The sequence below is a fragment of the Papio anubis genome, chromosome 4 (genome assembly GCF_008728515.1).
Source record: "Papio anubis isolate 15944 chromosome 4, Panubis1.0, whole genome shotgun sequence".
NCBI classification, from domain to species: Eukaryota; Metazoa; Chordata; class Mammalia; order Primates; family Cercopithecidae; genus Papio; species Papio anubis.
Window position 1 is genome coordinate 88073359 of NC_044979.1, and position 19646 is coordinate 88093004.

The following is a 19646-nucleotide window of genomic DNA, read 5'->3' on the forward strand; positions in this document are numbered from 1 at the left end:
ACCGTCTCCATAGCGCTGGCGCGCGGAAAAGCGGAGGCGGGCGCTCGGCAGTCGACTTGGAGTTGATAGTCGGCTTGGCGGTGGCTTGGAGGAGTCCGGGACAGGGTGCCTGGGCCAACTTGGGACCACTGGGAGTGCAGAGGGGCCCCAGCGCCCTAACCTCCTGGGAGCAGACGTGCGCGCCCTTGGGGCGGCGCATCCTCCGCCGCCCACTAGCGTTGGCTGGCCCTGGGGAGGGGAGAGAATGCGAGAGGCCGACACTTCCGACTGATGGCCCTGCTGCTAGTCTCGGGGACAAGGCGACAGATTTCCTGTAGAAAAACTTCCCTCTCGCGTCTCCCTGGCCCCGCGGCGACCGAAGAGTTGGGGTTCGGCTTTCTTCTGGGATTTACGTGTTTCTTGAAACAGCTCCCTACGCGACCCTTTTCTCTTAAACTTTGACAGGAACTTTCCTTTGTCCCTACCAATCCTCAGTGAGTTCTTTACAGGGGTCCGAGACAGGTTGTAGATATGATACGGCTTATCGGCTTTACCCCGATCCTAGCAGAGTTAGGACTGTCGCTGATGTGATTGGCCAGCACCTGCCTAACAATGAAGGTTTAGTTATGCTACAAGTAAGACGCCTCTAAAAAAATGTAAAACAGGCTTTACGTTTTACCTGCTATCTCCACAGGTTTACTGGTTTCTTAATACAATATGTTTGTATATCAAGGTGAGCAAATTTCAGCAAATGTCGTTGTAAATAGTCCCAACTTAAATGGAATTGAACTCTAGAAGTCAATGTGCATAGAAGTCCCTGAGACTGACGCCATTCTAGATCTACCACTAGATGGTTTGCGATGTACGGAATTAAAGGCAGTCACTTCTACCTGAATTGTGATGAAAGTAGTTTACCTGAACATGCTGGGAAAGTGTGCTACCCTGTTTTATATTAGAAACCAGTTTCCAAATAAATTGAAAAGTACATTTTCAGATTTGACATTAAAAACACCTCCATGTCATTCTTACAAGAGGTACAAAAGCTTTTTAGAAAACTAAAGCCAGGAGTTTCTTCCCTTTTACCAGAATCTTTTCCCTCCATTTAACAGTACTATTGTGCTAAATGAAATTTACTTAATACATTACTCTTATATTCTCAAAACAATAAGGGCATTACAAACCTTGTATTATCTCTATTGTGTCAAGGAAACAAAACAGTTCGTTTAAGCAGTCATGCAAAAAATTCAAGAAAAACTGATTTTGCTCAATTCAACTAATTGAAGCAAAGTAGTTTTTCTTTTTGTTTTAATCTGCATTTTGTACATCATTTCCACATTGCTAAACCAGCAAAATTCTGACCTCTGCAATACAATAAAATGTGTTACTGATATTGACAGATTATGCCACGAATAGAAAATTAGCGTGGAAATCCTACCTGGACTGGGATATCAAAGGAAACCAAGAGATACTAGAGACAACAAGGAACCTGGAAAAAGATAGTGTTCCAACCTGTAAATAAGAAAACAGAGAAGGAGGCTCATGAATATTTAAGATACCAGCTAGTGAATTAAAACTGCAATGTAGTTGTCTGGCTTGAGTGTTCAGTTTTATTCACTACATCTTTTTACTAGAAGCAAGTCATTTCACTTATTTTAAAGGTAGTAAATTAAGCGTTGACACTTGAGGTTTGAACCAATCTGTGATGTGACATAAAGATGCCTTTAACATTCAGAAGTTTGTCTACAGACTTAAGAGGAAACCAAAAGTATTAGCTCTTCCAATGGCTTCCTAATTTTCTCAGCCAGAGTCTTTTCTGCAACCTAAAAATTCAATGCTAGCTGGCCTCACAAGTCCTACCTCACCTCCACCCCTCTGACCTCATTTCTGCTATGCACTTTGTTCCAGCTACACAGACCTGCTCCCTGCTTCTATAACACCAAAGCATCTCCTTGCCCTGAGGCCCTTGCACTGTGTATAGTTTCTATCTGGAAAGATCTTTCCACCAAATACCTGCATGGCTAGATCTTCCACTTCTGTCCAATCTTTGCTTAAAAGTCATCTTTTTTCAAAGAAGCCTACCCTAATCATCTCATTTAAAATATTGCCCCATGGCCGGGCGCGGTGGCTCAAGCCTGTAATTCCAGCACTTTGGGAGGCCGAGACGGGCGGATCATAAGGTCAGGAGATCGAGACCATCCTGGCTAACATGGTGAAACCCCGTCTCTACTAAAAATACAAAAAACTAGCCGGGCGAGGTAGCGGGCGCCTGTAGTCCCAGCTACTCGGGAGGCTGAGGCAGGAGAATGGCGTAAACCTGGGAGGTGGAGCTTGCAGTGAGCTGAGATCCGGCCACTGCACTCCACCCTGGGCGACAGAGCGAGACTCCGTCTCAAAAAAAAAAAAAATAAAATAAAATAAAATAAAATAAAATATTGCCCCTTCCCCAGAATCCTCCCTTTCTTGCTTCTGTTTTTTTCATAGTGCTTACCTTCTAACACCGTCATTTTCTGTTTTAATTTTCTATTGCCTTCCCTCCACTAGAAAGTTAGCTCCACAAGATCGGGGATTTTTTTTTTTCATTTTGTTGAATGTTTCCTTAGTACCTAAAATACTCGAATAGTAGATGGCACAGAGTAAATGCTCAATAAATATTTCTTAAGTGAATAAATGAATGGATGAATGATTGCCTAAAAGACACCAAAAGGAAAAGACCTAATTAAAACTGTTTAAAAAACAAAATCCCTGGTGTTGAAAGATTAAATTATTGCTGGGCGCGGTGGCTCAAGCCTGTAATCCCAGCACTTTGGGAGGCCGAGACGGGCGGATCACGAGGTCAGAAGATCGAGACCATCCTGGCTAATACGGTGAAACCCCGTCTCTGCTAAAAAATGCAAAAAACTAGCCGGGCGAGGTGGCGGCGCCTGTAGTCCCAGCTACTCGGGAGGCTGAGGCAGGAGAATGGCGTGAACCCGGGAGGCGGAGCTTGCAGTGAGCTGAGATCCGGCCACTGCACTCCAGCCTGGGCGACAGAGCGAGACTCCGTCTCAAAAAAAAAAAAAAAAAAAAAAAAAAGAAAGATTAAATTATTTAAAAATTGGCCATTGTGTGTTCTCTTCCAATTAATAGGAACATCACTTCTGCCACTAGAATGTTAAAAGTGTGTGACAGGCTGGGCGCAGTGGCTCACGCCTGTAATCCCAGCACTTTGGGAGGCCGAGGCGGGCAGATCACGAGGTCAGGAGATCGAGACCATCCTGGCTAAGACGGTGAAACCCCCTCTCTACTACAAATACAAAAAATTAGCCGGGCGTGGTGGCGGGCGCCTGTAGTCCCAGCTACTCGGGAGGCTGAGGCAGGAGAATGGCATAAACCTGGGAGGCGGAGCTTGCAGTGAGCCGAGATCGCGCCACTGCACTCCAGCCTGGGCGAGAGCGAGACTCCGTCTCAAAAAAAAACAAAAACAAAAAAGTGTGTGACAATTGTTACTTCCACTAGAATGCTACAGAAAACTTTATGACAAAATTGTGAGCTATGCCTTTTCCTTCACCTTTTTTCTCTTCTATTTTTTTTAATTTTTGTAGAGATGTGGTCTATGTTGCCAGACTAGTCTCTGGACTCCTGGCCTCAAGGATCCTCAGGCTTTGACCTCTGAAAGTGCTGGGATTGCAGGCATGAGCCACCACACCTGACCTCCTTCACTTTCTTAAATACATCTTGGGCATGAGTCAAAGTTAATTTGCTGGTAAGGGAAGCAACAAAGCGATTAAGGTATACTATATAAGAGTTATGGAAATTAAGGAGTTATATAGTTGGAAAAGAGAATGCTTATAGACACAACTGGCTTTTAAAAAAAAAAAAAAGCACCTAATTTGATACAGATTCAATGTCTTAAAACCATCCTATTCCTATCAGTTGTTACAGAGGAAACGTGGGACAGGGTGATCTGAAATGCGTGGTTCTTTGGCTATCAGAAATTAAAACAAAGCAAGCTATTTTAAGAAGCACGTGATGAGGATGCATCTGTGACTATTACTGCAAAAGGTTTGATTCCTCAACAGCCGTGTCCAATCTGTCTGATTAACACAGGAAAGCATGACAAAAAGAGGTAAGAGGCAAAAATCGAGTGTAAGATGTTTTTAAACAAGCCACTGCCAGTGATTTCTAAACCTACAAGCAAAGATTCGGAATATCCAAGTTGCCTGTTTTTTAATTTTGAAACAAAAACAATTTCTTCTACATATTCAGGTTGTCACCAATTGGCTCTAATTGCTTTTTGAGAAACAGGAAAAGTATGCCTTTGACCTCCTAGGCAAATTGCATCTAGCAAGCAGTTATCTCATTTAATCTTTTGATGCCTTAAAGCATTCTATTAACTCCAGTTTCTTCATAATGCAATATTATCAGTGTCATCTACCATCTCTACTGAACATTAAATACTATATACTCATTAACAAGGACTGGTGTCAAAGCCTGCAAATTGGTATTGAAATAATGCATTGACAACAGAGAAGACATCCTAAGAACAGGTAAGAGTTGGATATCCTCATTCTTTTTACAGCTTTAATAGGGCAGTAGTAAGCAGAAATCTCAGAGCATTTAAGAGTACTCTGAAGTCTAGCCCAGCATGTGCTTTTTTCTTGCATGATACTTTTTGAGGCAATTTTGAGCCAACTCAAGACAGAAAGACAGAAGCAGAAATAATATGAGGCTTTACTAACAAATACAGCCATAACAAAATAATAATGTACACAAATGTCTTCAATATTAGCTCTGCAATGCAAAGATCTAAATAGAAAGAACCGCATTATAAATTTGTAAAAGTCTACAAAATAATTAAGAGGTATTACTACATCAGTGACACCTCAGTCAATCATTTTGAAAACAAAAATTTAGAGCCCTTTTCAAACATTTAATTCTTAATTATGGATACTGTTTTTCAGTATCTATTATGGGCCAGGCACTGGTGGTAGACATTTTGCATGTATTATATTTAACATTTGAAAAAGATCATTACAGTAGATCTTACTACCCTTAGACGCCACTAGAGGTTTAGTAATTTAGTATTTCCTTTTAATATACTCCCATCAATGTGGTATGGTTTTTCGTTTGGTTAGTTTTGTTTTTAAGCACATGCTTACTTTCTAGTACTATAACATGCCCTGGGGTCATCATGCCCCAGGTCTAGAATCCGCCATATGTTTCAGAAATCTTGGTGTCTTTTGTTGGAGAATGGTGTCAGAAACCAAAATCTAGGCTCAAGAAGTGCTATTTGCTGCTTGGGTGTCATTTCTTTTAAGACCTGGTAGCTGACAGAGCAAGGAATTAACTACTTGTATACTAACCCTTGTATATATACCTGTGTACAAATATTTCAGCATGTAATCATTTGTATTTATATTAAGCTAAACATGAATTCATACTGGTATCCAACTCTAATCCATTATCAGATGGATCATTCTAGTCTCTTCCCCTTGCTTATCTGTATGTAATTTCTACTTCGACAGTGAGAAACCTGACACCTAACATCTACCATCCATTTACTTAATTGTTAAGTTTCAAAATACATATATAGCAATTTCAGAATTGTTAACCCATACCCCCATGGGAAACAAATTTATCAGCTAGAGTACATTGCCTATGTGCAGTTCCTTCAGTATAGACCAATTCCTTATAGACCAATCATTCCTAAAGTCACTTAGTTCAGCACCTTTTCTCCCAACCCTTTCATTGAGATTGTTTCATACGTTTGTGATACATTTAAATTCTCTTGTCAAAGTCAGCATTCTTTCCTGAGATTTGCCTACCTCCTAAATGATTTGATTTGTAATTTGCATACATTTTCACTCTTTGTGCTGCAAAGTTCTACAAGTTCTGACAAATGCATTATGTCATGTCTCCACCATTGTAGTATCATACAGAATAGTTTCATAGCCCTAAAACATAAAGGAAAAGAGAAGTACATAACGAAATTGCTTTTATATGTTTATCTGTAGACCCAAACAACTGATCATTGTATTGAATAAACTTCACTTGAATCAGAGATATTTATATTGATAAATAATATATAATTGATTTCTCTGTAATACCTAGTTACCTAATACTTGTTAAAGTCTTACCATATACTAGTAGCTGTTCTAGGTGCTTCACAGCAATCCTATAAGATAGGAACTGTTATTATTTCCATTTTACAAATGAGTAAACTGAGGCTCAGAGAGTTAAAATTTTTTGCTGAAGTTTACACAGCTAGTAGAAGAGCCAATATTTAAAGAAAAAATGATACATTTATACATAACTATATATATGTGTAAGCTTATCTATATGTACGTATATATGTTATGTGAAGTTGTATGATACAAAATTGTGTGTATACTGTATCAAGTATATTAATTGAGCTAACTTTAAGAACTAAAAATTTTCAACCATCTTTGTCCTTCATTTTTTATGTGAATCGTAAATGTTGTGGTGGGTCCTTGAACTCCTGTTTTTGCCTTTAGCCAAAGGAGGAAATGAGAAAAGGAATCAGTACTCATAGATGAAGCTTAATACATGCCTATATTTAAGGCTTACCTCAGCTAGTTTCATTTTTACAGAAGAAGGGTGAAATCAAAGGCTTTCATTATATTGCTTCCTGTTTTACTATTTTAACAACTAAGGTAAAATAATAAAATTATTCTAAGAATTACTGTTGTTTTTAAATGATAATATGTTAATTTGCACAGTTAATTTGGCATGCCTTCACCCTTGCATATATGGTGATCTTTTTGTTTTGAATGAAAATTTTAAATTGAAAACTATTTATAATAAATGTACATACAATTAGATGGAAGAGATGTTACACACATGCCCCACAATATTGGCTGTGGAATAAAAAGAATAAAAGTCTGGAAAGATTTGCACTGTGGCCTTGCCTTTGCTATTAAATGAAATTAAACCTTGGAAATGAAAGATCACCATTTGTTGAGCTTCAGTTTCCTTTTCTGTAAAGTAATGACATTGAAACATATAATTAGAGTAACACGAATATACTGTCTACATTAATATGGTGGGTTGTTATTGTAATCATTGGACAATGCCTTGTGGCTCAAGATCAAATGCTTCGTAAGGTTTCTTTTTGTGTTAAAACTGTTATACTTAGTGAAAGTAAGTTGCAGTTCATTTTCTTATCACTTTCCTTCAACAAATATATGCATCATCACCTTTTTACAAAAACCTTGCTACCAAGCAGTGGCACAGACTGCTGTGAACTATTTTGCGTATGGTAATGAACTCCTTGAATTACCACCTTTCTATTTAAAATGAGACACCTCCTACCTTATAATGGCCATATGTGCAAATGAACAGAAAAATCAGCAAAAATGTCAAGAAAAGTTCTGGTGTATAAAAACAAATCAAATTATCAAATAAAAGGCATATAAAATCCGGCTATTTATTCTTGAAATCTATGGAATGTTCACCTAATCTGGATGGGTAAGATTTGTATTCTGTCTTGTTCACTAAATCAGCAAAATGCTGAGGGCTTCACATTTTATTTTTAAAAATAGATGTCCTTTTCGAGTTTTCCTGTTGCTGGGGAAGTGTTCTTGCTGTTGCTAACAGAGAGCTAAATGTTCTGCTTTGAATGAGATGTGTTTGTTTTTATTGGTAGGAGTGGCAGAAGGATGAATGAAGGAATCCATGTTTTTAGCTGTGTTTCTTTAAGTGAGATGTCTGCCTTCTGGGTAGAGGTACCCTATTGGCTATTTACCAGATAATCCATCTATAGAATCATAGAATATGCTAATTTGTTTACATATTATTTTATTCATTAAATCTTAAATGGGCTAACTATTCAAATTTAGAGATCATAAGGTTATGGAATTCATATCAGGAACATCAATTATCGCTCAACATCTAGTGGTTAGAAGGTGCACAGAAGATATTTAAACCCTTTACATTTTTGCCTAATGTAATTTAGCCTCAAAAAAAAGGGAAGAAAAATAGATGAGATCTGGCTTTTTCTTTAAATCTTTTGATCATATAATTAAAATACAAGCCATTTTTTTCTTAATCTTTATATATTACTCTTTGCTCTATTTACCACAGGAAACTGATGGGAGAAATATCACAGATAAAATATTACAAAATATTACTTTGGTATATACTGTGCTTAAAACTGCATGGAAAAACAGTAGTTCTTCTGGCTATCCCAACCTTACATAGGAATTACAGAATTACTTTTTAATGTAATTTATTGCCCTAAAATTAAGTTCTATATTATTATGATTTTAATTGTGTTGTAGTACTATATAAAAGATTGTTGATTTCATAAACAAGAGCTTTTACCTTGTTTACAGTCATGTCTGTTCTGAGTAATTCATTGAACTTTATGGTTATGCCAAAAAATGTGGTAATGCTGAAACTCTACACTGTGAAAATATAATTGAGTTTCTAAATTTCATGTTTGTCTTTAGGGTAAAGTTGTTAATCTGTGAGTCATTGGTTTATGGGGAGGAGGCAATATTTCATAATAGCTCTCTAAATCTATCTGTAGCATGACGATGCTATGTGTTCACCTCATCATTTCATTTTCCTCATTGATATTGAAAGAGATTACATGCTCTACCTATCTGGTTAGGGTGGTCTAACTAGCTTAAATCAAAGGAGTGTAGCAATCCTCCCCTCTATCCATCTTCCAAGGTGACCTTGGATGCTACAGATTGAGATAAAAGAAACTCAAATTGGAAGGAACTACACAGGAGAACCCATCTACTAGATCAGGAAAAAAATACCTTTGGACTTTGCATGAGTGACAAATTCTTTTATTATTATGGGTGGTGGTTACAGCAGCTGGCAATATATGCCCTGAATAAAATACCCTCTAACTCTACTTTCTGAGAATAGAAAGTTTCTAACCTAAGGAATGTTTGCCCTCTTTTTCCCCCCACCCCTCAGGATCAGGGGACTGTTTTAATTAAGTGATATTAAGTAGATCTCCAATTGATATACAATCCTCTAAGGACTATGGCCTTAATAAATCATGTCGTAGGTGTTATAGATTAGACTACACACACATACATACACACACACACAGAGATTAAGATTTCTGGGTCAAAAGGGTGACCTCAAAACCCTGCTCTGGCCGGGCGTGGTGGCTCACACCTGTAATCCCAGCACTTTGGGAGGCCGAGGTGGGTAGATCACTTCAGGTCAGGAGTTCAAGACCAGCCTGACCAACATGGTGAAACCCTGTCTCTACTAAAAAAAAATACAAAATTAGCAGGGCGTGGTGGCACACACTTGTAATCCCAGCTACTTATGAGGCTGAGGCAGGAGAATTGCTTGAATCCGAGAGGCGGAGGTTACAGTGAGCCGAGGTCACGCCATTGCATTCCAGCCTGGACAACGAGAGCAAAACTCTGTCTAAAAAAGAAAAAAAAAAAATACCCTACTCCAACCAGGTTACACAGAAAAGAAAACCAAGGAAGCGATGAATAGCAATAAGGATGAATAAGAGAGTTACGGACCAGAAACAGGGAACATCCTGAGAAACTCTCCAGAGAGTTCCAATAGCTAATATAATCCAAGGATGTGGTAAAACTGGAAACTAAGAGAGTAGTTGGAGAGGATTCCGATTTTGAAAGATGTTCTATTGTGGGCCAAATAGTATCAAACAACATTGCATGCTGCACAGAAATCTTTCATGAAAAGAAGAGTCAATCAGTGCAGCAAACTTCATTGTTATCTTATTTTCAGAAATTGCTACTAGTGCACATCTTTGTGTTCAGTAATGTCCTGTCGGTAGCTTAAAACCAGCTATAGTGGGAGAATGTACACAACAGAAATAGCCAAATGACAAATTAAGGCTTGAATTATTGCTTTGCTGGTTTTTTAGAGTTAAGACCAAGAGAAAATGTTAATAATGAATAGTAGGCCAGACGTGGTGGCTCACGCCTGTAATCACAGCACTTTCGGAGGCTAAGGCAGGAGGATTGCTTGAGGCCAGGAGTTTGAGACCAGCCTGGGCAACATAGTGAGATCCTGTTTCTACAAAAATAAAATAGAAAATAGCCAGGCATGGTGACACATGTGTGGAGGTGGCACCTACTTGGGAGGCTGAGGCAGGCGGATCACCTGAGTCCAGGAGTTCAAGGTTGCAGTGAGCCATGATCATGCCACTGCACCCCAGCCTGGGCTACAAAGTGAAACCCTGTCTCAAAAAAAGAAAACACACACATAAAGGTGTCATGACTAGCTGTACATGATGTATAGCACAAACAAAGAACTATCTTTCAAGTATAGGCACAGCCTTTTTGTTATATGTAGTTTGTTTTATTGCAATTTGCAGATATTGTGGTTTTTACAAATTGAATGTTTGTGGCAACCCTGCATCAAGCAAGTTTGTCAGCACCATTTTTCCAACATGTGCTCACTTCATGTTTCATTTTCACATTTTGGTAATTCTCACATTTCAAACTTTTTCATTATTATTATATCTGTTATGATGGTCTGTGATCAGTGATTTTTGATGTAAATATTGTAATTTTGGAGGGGCAATATGTACCATATCCATATAAGACTGCAAATTTAATCAATAATGTTGTGTTCTGACTGTTCCACTGACTGGTCTTTCTCACTGTCTCTTCCTTTCTTCAGACCACTTTATCCCCTGAGACACAAGAATATTGAAATTAGACCAACTAATAACACTATAATGGCCTCTAAATATTCAAGTGAAATGAAGAGTCAGATGTCTCTTTCAATCAAAAGCTAGAAATGATTAAGCTTAGTGAGGAATGCAGGTCAAAAGCCAAGATAGGCTGAAAGCTAGGCCTCTAGCACCAACAGTTAGCCCAGTTGTGGATACAAAGAAAAGGTCTTGAAGGAAATTGAAAGTGCTACTGCACTGAACACATAAAAGATATGAAAGTGGAACTGCCATATTACTAATATGGAGAAAGTTTGAGTGGTCTGGATAGATCAACCCAGCTACAACATTCTCTTAAGCCAAAGCCTAATGCATAGTAAGGCCCTAACTCTCTTCAATTCTATCAAGGTTGAGAGAAGTAAAGAAACTGCAGAAGAAAGGCTTGAAGCTAGCAGAGGTTGGTTCAGGAGGTTTAAAGAAAGAAGCTATCTCTATAACATGAAAGTACAAGGTGAAGCAACAAGGGCTGATGTAGAAGCTGCAGCAAGTTATCCAGAAGATCTAGCCAAGATCATTGATGAAAGTGGCTATCTTAAACAATATATTTGCAATGTAGATGAAACAGCTTTCTATTGGCAGAAGATGTCATCCAGGATATTTACAGCTAGAGAAGAGAAGACAATGCCTGGCTTCAGAGCTTCGAAGGACAGGCTGACTCTCTCATTAGAGGCTAATGCAACTGGTGAGTTTAAGTTGAAACCCATGCTCATTTGTCATTCTGAAAATCCCAAGGACCTTAAGAATTATACTAAATCTACTCTGCCTGTGCTCTAGAAATGGAACAACAAATCCTGGGTAACAGCACATCTGTTTACAACATAGTTTACTGAATATTTTAAGCCCACAGTGGAGACCTACTGCTCAGAAAGAGGGATTCCTTTGAAAATATTACTGCTTATTAACAATGGACCTGATCACCCAAGAGCTCTGATGGAGATGTATGGGAGAGAAATGTTGTTTTCATGCCTGCTAACCCAACATCTGTTCTGCAGCCCATGAATCAAGGAGTTGTTTCAACTTTCAAGTCTTAGTGTTTAAGAAATGCATTTCATAAGGCTGTAGCTGCCATGGATTAGTGATTTCTCTCATGGATCTGAGCAAAGTAAATTGAAAATTTTTGGAAAGGTTTCACCCTGCTAGGTGTCATTAAAAATATTTGTGATTCATGGGAGGAGGCCAAACTATCAATATTTATGTAGGAGTTTGGAAGAACTGGATTCCAACACTCATAAATGACTTACAGAGGTTCAAGACTCCAGCGGAAGAAGTTATTTTAAATGTGGAAGACATAGCAAGAGAACTAGAATTAGAAATATAGTCTGGAGATGTGACTGAATTGCTGCAATCTCATCATCAAACTTGAGTGGATGAGGAATGGCTTCTTATGGATGACCAAAGAAATGCCTTCTTGAGATGGAATGTACTCCTAGTGAAGATGCTGTGAACATTGTTGAAATCACAACAAAGGATTTAGAATATTACATAATATTATTATTAATATAATAATATATTATTAGTTGATAAAGCAGCAGCCGAGTTGGAGAGGATTCCAATTTTGAAAGATGTTCTATTGTGGGCCAAATAGTATCAAACAACATTGCATGCTGCACAGAAATCTTTCATGAAAAGAAGAGTCAATCAGTGCAGCAAACTTCATTGTTATCTTATTTTCAGAAATTGCTACAGCTACCCCAACCTTCAGCAACTGCTAGCCTGATCAGTCAGCAGCCATCAACCTTGAGGCAAGACCCTCCACCAGCAAAAAGATTACCACTGGCTGAAGGCTCAGATGATTGTTAGCAATTTTTAGCAGCAAAATACTTTTAAATTAAATTATGTGTATTTTTTAGATATAATGCTATTGCATACTTAATAGATTACAGTTTTATATAAACATAACTTCTATATGCACTAGAAAGCCAAAAAATTTTTGTGACTTGCTTTATTGAGATACTTGCTCTATTGCTGTGGTCTGGAACTGAACCCACAATATCTCCAAGGTATACCTGTATTCAAAAACTTAATTATCCAATTTAGCGAAGAATTTGCTCACATGAAGTTGTTCATTGACAAATGAATGAAGTTCTGACATTTACGTGCTAACAAAAAAGAAAATATCAGCCAACACTCATGTTTATGGAACACTTTTTATTAATTGCAACCATAATTTAGGGAGGATAATTCAGCAAAAGTCAGAAAAAGCATTAGAAGAGGTTTAATTGGCTATATGAAAATCATAACATGAATATTATATCATTTTTAATAATTGTGTGCCATTTATTCTTCATGTTAGTAAGGTATATTTCAAAAATATATACGTGTGTGTATTTTCTTTCCTAGAGAGCAAATTTATCAGCACAACACTGACACTCTTTTATCCCTTTCACACTGCCTTAGTTTATCTATTAATTGCCAGCTCATTTCCTTCTTTGACATTCTCACATTTGTTTGGCTGAAACTTGAAATAGTTGTCAGAAAAAAGTTGAGAAAGGTAATTTCTCACCATCATCTCTGTTGTCTTAGATACTTGATACGGGAAGCTGTGGATATTGGTTATAGTATTTAAGGTATTCCATTCTCTTTCTTCTAGTTACAAACTTCGCCTCTCTTGCCTTTCTGCCACAGAAGAGACTATGGAACTCAGACTTGATTAATTTGAGCAACAGTGATTAGTGGATTATCAAGTGTCGTAATCAAACAGAGAATTTGTCTCTGGGTTTGATACATAGATTCTCAGGGGAACTTCTTCCTAGGGTGGTTAAGCTGCATCTTCTGGCAGATTAAGTTCTCCACCACGTGAAGAAGGTATCTCTGCAGCAGGAGAAAATGAGATTACTGTGCCAAGAGAGGTAATTCCCACAGTAGTGAACAGCAGATAGAGTACATCCTGGTAATGCTGACTCTCCAGACCCAGTTCTTGTGGGCATTACTTCTTGCAGCCATTGAGTTATTCTACTATTTTCCCAGCTATATGGGCAATATATTGATATTTGCCTTAAGATAATTTGAGTTGACTTTCTCTTATTTGCAACAATAGTGTCCTGACTCATAAAAATCCCTGTGTATTTAGTGGGCAGGCTTCATTGCGTTTGCAAACGTTCTGAAATTCTATGCAAGATTTGTGTGTTTCTGTTTAGGTGCATTTTTACCCTCTGGGAATAGGGTTCCTGGCTTTCCTCAGATTTGAAAAAAGAATATATGCCCACAAAAGCTGACTAAAGTTAACGTGAGTCAAAATAAGCTAAATACATAGCTTTGTATGTCAGAATTTGTTCAGTATTACACAAATCAAGTGGTGGTTACATTCACCTGAGCATGAATTTGAGTCTTTCTTTGATGTTTTTGACCTAGATTTCAAAGCTTCCTAGGAGTTTTAAGTCCCAAAGGCACTTAATTTTCATTTGATTTCTTCCTAGTTACTTTCTTCACATAGTAACCTATTTGTATATGTGTGGTATTGTTAGCATATTTCTCAGGAGAGACTAAAATGGAAGGCACTTGTTATTCACTTGATTTATGAAATTTCAAGAAGGATGAACAGTGAATATGGAGTCAGTATCTGTATTTTATCAAAACTTCAAAAAATGACTTTTATCTATCTTTAGAAATAACTTTCAAGGAAATGACATCAGGCATTAAACTCAAATTTGGTAACTATTTCTCAGATGTTTTAAGATTACTTTTACAAAGACTTCTGGGTTAAGAGGACAATGAAATTAAGTTATAGGGTGGGAAGAACCTTTGTTGGGGGCAAATTAAAACTAGACTTATTGTGAATGAGAAAACAGTAAAATATAAGAAACCTATCTTTTTCTCTTGTGATATTAGCTATCAAGTGGAAAATAATTGCATTTGGTAAAAGCAAAATAAAGTGTTCCCAATACTATGCATTCAATACCTTTACTTCAGAAACAGCTAAAGCAATTTCAGAGGATGATTTTTGTCTAAGAAAGTAATTTATTGCTTGAATAAGCATGACACGGAAGGCTGTGCAGGTTCTGCTCGCCTAACTGAAGCAATATTTTGTCAGCCTCTGTGAGAGTTTTGATTGATTTTATCTATGGCACTAAAAAGAAATTATTTAAATCTTCTTTAAAATGTAATGCACACAATAAAGTAATATAGTGAGTTCTTTGAAAATAAATCTTAATTGAAAATTAAAATGCAGCATATTTAACTTTATAAAAAATAAAAACACTTTCTCACCGGAGCCAATAGACAACATTATAAATATCCTGTCAAAGTTGAAGTAAATACACAATGTTTAAGGCTTACAGAAGAATACAAACAGACTAAAATATCAGATTAATGGATAAGTCTAGTAATGAGAATTTAAGAGCTAAAGCTATGGAATTAGCTGGCCTTTTTTTTTTTTTTTTTTTTTTTTTTTTTTTTAGACGGAGTTTTACTCTTGTTGCCCAGGCTGGAGCACAATGGCATGATCTCGGCTCACCACAGCCTCCACCTGCTGGATTCAAGCAATTCTCCTGCCTCAGCCTTCCGAGTAGCTGGGACCACAGGCATACACTACAATGCCCAGCTAATTTTGTATTTTTAGTAGAGACAGGGTTTCACCATGTTGTTCAGGCTGGTCTCGAACTCCCTACCTCAGGTGATCCACCCACCTCGGCCTCTCAAAGTGCTGGGATTACAGGCGTAAGCCACCACGCCTGGCCAACTGGACCATTTTAAGAAGAATTTTACTACATTTAAATTTGTGCACTTAGTTGAAATTTAGTGTTGCTTCTCTAAATCATACAAACCATTAAGTTGTTAGTTGAGAATGATTAATACACAGAAAGAAATTCTATCCTTAGTTCTAAGTCTGCAGTAGTTTATACCTATTTAATGGGTAGTTGGGCTAGTCTGACCTTTAAGGCTAGCTCATATTCTTGGAATCTACATCTTCATTAATACCTCTTATGCTATTGGCAATAATATTAATTCAAACATATGCACAGATAGGTTGATATATAAGCTTGACACAGAAAGCTATTAAGTCCTTGTTCACTGAACTGAAACAATATTTTACCATCCTTTACATGAGTGTGTGTATGTGTGTGGGTGTGTCTAAAAGAAAGGTTTGGGTACAAGATTAATGAATTGACCCCTGGATGTTCCTGATGACAGAACTCAGATTTTCATGAGAATTCATTACAATAGAACTGCAAATTAACATGGTTTTAGGTGTTGTGTTCAGCTCCGAGAAGAAAAAGTTAGATGCAAAGAAATCTGGTTTGAGACAAGAAATATGTGACTTATTATTCTTTATTATCTACTTACTGAAATTCTTTATTACCTCCATAAGATACCTTACCCTGATGTCAAAAGTAGTAACTGGTCCCGAACTAAACCATGCTGTGACACAGTTTGGCACTATTTAAGTTGTTATTTTATGTGACATGCAGATAGAGTTTTAAAACACAAAATAAATAACCAACAGACCCATGTGGCAATTCCTCATTCCTCACACCAAAGACTTTATAGATACTAAGGAGTATATAAAACACCACACTCTCACCCATGGATAATACTAATACCGAGTTAGAAGGTTTTCACCCTTATACTGCCAGAAAGGAAATTGCAAACAGATGATATACACAGTTCATTGATATGCTTAATACACTTACTCCATGAAGTGTAGAAAAACTGCCAAAAAAAGAAATTATGAACAGCATTCCAAATGCTTAGGAAGTTAATGTTATATTTTAGAAAAGTAATGACCGAAAACCATTTTCTACTTCATACATGCTACTTAGATATCTGCACAAGCTTTCCCCTCACATATAAAAAACTGAAAGTAAATGTAAAACACCAATAAACCTGGCCACTAATATTGCCACTTCAAGAACATGGACAATAATGTGACATCTTTCATAGCTGACAGGATTTCTGCCAGAGGCTTGATAGATTGTCCTCTACCGAGTTACTTCTACCTATTTCTCAATTACAAGCTTATGTTCCTGCAAAATACTAACCTAGCCAAATAAATAACCATTGTTTCTGAAAAGAGCATCTGCCCTGTGTCCCTTCTTCTATTCTATTTTAATAAATCAGGGTCAGCACATGACCAAAAAAAAAAAAAAAATCTGAAATCTTCTCTACTAGTCTCTCCGGAAATACAGCATCTAAAATTAATCCTAAGCATCCACTTTTGTGCTTTCTCTCCTCATACCTTATAATGACACCTCTACCTTTTCTGATTCACAGGTAACTCCTAAACTAAAGGTACATCAGACCCAACAGGCAGAAAAAGAGCCTGCAAGGCAAGAGAATGAGACCCAAATGCTGCACCAGTGTAAGCTGAAGTACAAAGGAGGCCAAAAGTTTACCCTACTATGTTTGATTTTTAAAATTCTATAGCCCATTTTATGTTAAAAATCCTATCACCTCTTTTTTCAAAATGTCTACCCCCATCCCAAACATGAGGACCACTTTTTCTACCCTCTTCCAAATGTGAAACCTGCTGAGAAATTAAAAAGAACAGAAGTCAATAGGCACTGAGGAAAAAGATGGGTCTCAGAGTAGGTTTGTGGTAGGTACAAAACATTTAAAGTATTAGTATAACTCCTTTAACAAAAGTAAGATAATTCTTTTACTTTCAGAATTTTTATTTGCATAACTTTGTTTAATAGACAACTGATTGAACTTTGATTATAAAATAATTATGAAAACCCCAAAATGAATGTGACTGCTTGCCGTAACTGATGCAGTTACAGTTTGAAAGTAACACATGTCTCAAAGAGAGGACACAGCAGAAAATTTAGAATCATAATTTTTAGGCAGTAACTGTTGATGAATGCCAATTTTGAATTATTTTAAAAACCAGAGACTAATAAATAGTTTTATAGGACACAGTTTTATAAAACTTAAAAGTAAATTTTTTTGTGAACTCTCTAAAGAATAAGTTTTCGCAAATATGCTAGTGATGCAACACTTTCTATTCTGTAATAATTATATTGTATGCAGTCATTATTTTGTATGTCTTTACTACATCGAGCTTCTCAAAGTAAAGAGCCTATCTTTGTATCTCCAGATCCTATACAAAATGTAACTAAATAAATGTTTGCACAGTTGATTATTTTACTTATTTATACCTTATATTGTTATAGAATACATTCTTGAGAGTTTACATTAGAATCAGTTCTGAAGCTTTTTAGAAAACAAATTCTCGGGCCCCACTCTGCACATAGGGCTAGATATGTTTTAAAAGCTGTACAAATTGATATACATGCTATGACATGATGGATATATAGAGACATGATGGAAACATGCCCGCCAAAGTCAGGAACAAGGTAAGGATACCTATCAGCTCCACTACTACTAAACTTAGACCAAAGCTATTAGCTGGTGAAAGCATACAAGGGAAAATAAGCAGCATTGTAAGAATTTGAAAAGAAAGAACCCAGTGCAGTAGTGCATACCTGGCAACTGAAGTCCTAGCTACTTGGGAGGCTGAGGTGGGAGGAGGGCTTGAGCCCAGGAGTTTGAGGCCAGGCTGAAAAACACAGGAAGATCCTATTTCTTAAAAACTAAAACTAAAAATAAAAAAATTAGAAAACAGAGTAAAACTGTATGTAATGACATATGATACACTGGTATACCGAAAACACAGAAGATAATCAATGCTAAGACTAACACAAGTAAGAAAAAACATTTAATAAGGTAGCAGATATTAAAAATATATAATTAAAGAAGCAAATGTTTAAAATAAGGGCAGAAAGAAATATTTAGAAATAAATCAACAAAAACTGTGCAAAACCTATGTAAGAAAAACCTTAAAATACTCAAATTCAGAAAGTAGGCCTGAAGTAATGGAAATACATCCTTTCTCTTTGGGAAAGAAAACTCGATATTATAAAGATATAAATTCCCTTTAATTTAATATATAAATTAAATGTGATCCCAATAAAGATACTCTGAAGTTGTTGTTGTTATTTGATGAAGATAGATTAATGCTAAGATTCATGTGGAAAAGTAAACATGCAAGAATACATAGGGAAACTCCAAATAAAGAAAAGCTAGGCCAGGCCAGGTGCAGTGGCTCACGACTATAATCCTAGCACTTTGGGAGGCCAACGTGGGCAGATTGCCTGAGCTCAGGAGTTTGAGACCAGCCTGGGCAACACGGTGAAACCCCATCTCTACTAAAACACAAAAAATTAGCCTGCTGTTGTGGCATGCGCCTGTAGTCCCAGATACTTGGGAGGCTGAGGCAAGAGAATTGCTTGAACCCAGGAGGTAGAGGTTGCAGTGAGCCAAGATCATGCCACTGCGCTCCAGCCTCAGTGACAGAATGAGACTCCATCACCAAAAAAAGAAGAAGAAGAAGAAATAAAAGCTGGCCGGGCACAGTGGCTCACACCTGTAATCCTAACACTCTGGGAGACTGAAGTGGGCAGATCACCTGAGGTCGGGAGTTCAAGACCAGCCTAGCCGACATGGCAAAACCCCATCTCTACTAAAAAAATACAAAAATTAGCTGGGCTTGGTGGCACACTCCTGTAATCCGAGCTACTCAGTAGGCTGAGGCTGGAGAATCACTTGAACCTGGGAGGTGGAGATTGTAGTGAGCTGAAATCGTGTCATTGCACTCCAGCCTGGGTGACAGAGCAAGACTCAGTCTCAAAAAAAAAAAAAAAAAAAAAACAAAACTAATGAGTGAAAAGTAGACTTACATGACATAAAACATACTTTAAAGCCTCTATAATTAAAAAAGTAGAGTGTGGATGCAGGAATAGAGAGACCAATAAAAAAGAATACCAGGTCCAGAAATAGATCCAAGCACATAAGAAAGTTAGTAAATGATAGATGTGGAAGTTTGTATCACGGAGGGGAAATGATAGTCTTTAACAAAAATCGTATTCACATATTAGAATTTTGGAGCCAGGTGCAGTGGCTCATGCCCCAGGACTTTGGGAGGCTGAGACAGGAGGATCACTTGAGGCCATGAGTTCAAGACCAGCCTGGGCAAAATAGTGAG

The 19646-nt window shown here is 37.4% G+C and overlaps 1 long non-coding RNA gene across 5 annotated transcripts; it reads left to right on the forward strand.

Moving 5' to 3' along the window:
• Positions 1-13: 13 nt before the first annotated feature.
• LOC103883008 lies at positions 14-17739 on the forward strand. 5 transcript variants are annotated; one of them, XR_645035.3, is made up of 6 exons: positions 14-105; positions 3892-4084; positions 4384-4505; positions 6474-6632; positions 13254-13512; positions 16874-17739. It is a non-coding gene; the product is annotated as an uncharacterized LOC103883008 (long non-coding RNA). The 5 variants fall into 5 exon arrangements; XR_002521037.2 differs by having other exon boundaries at positions 14-712; positions 4384-6632; XR_002521036.2 differs by having other exon boundaries at positions 4384-6632.
• Positions 17740-19646: the final 1907 nt, after the last annotated feature.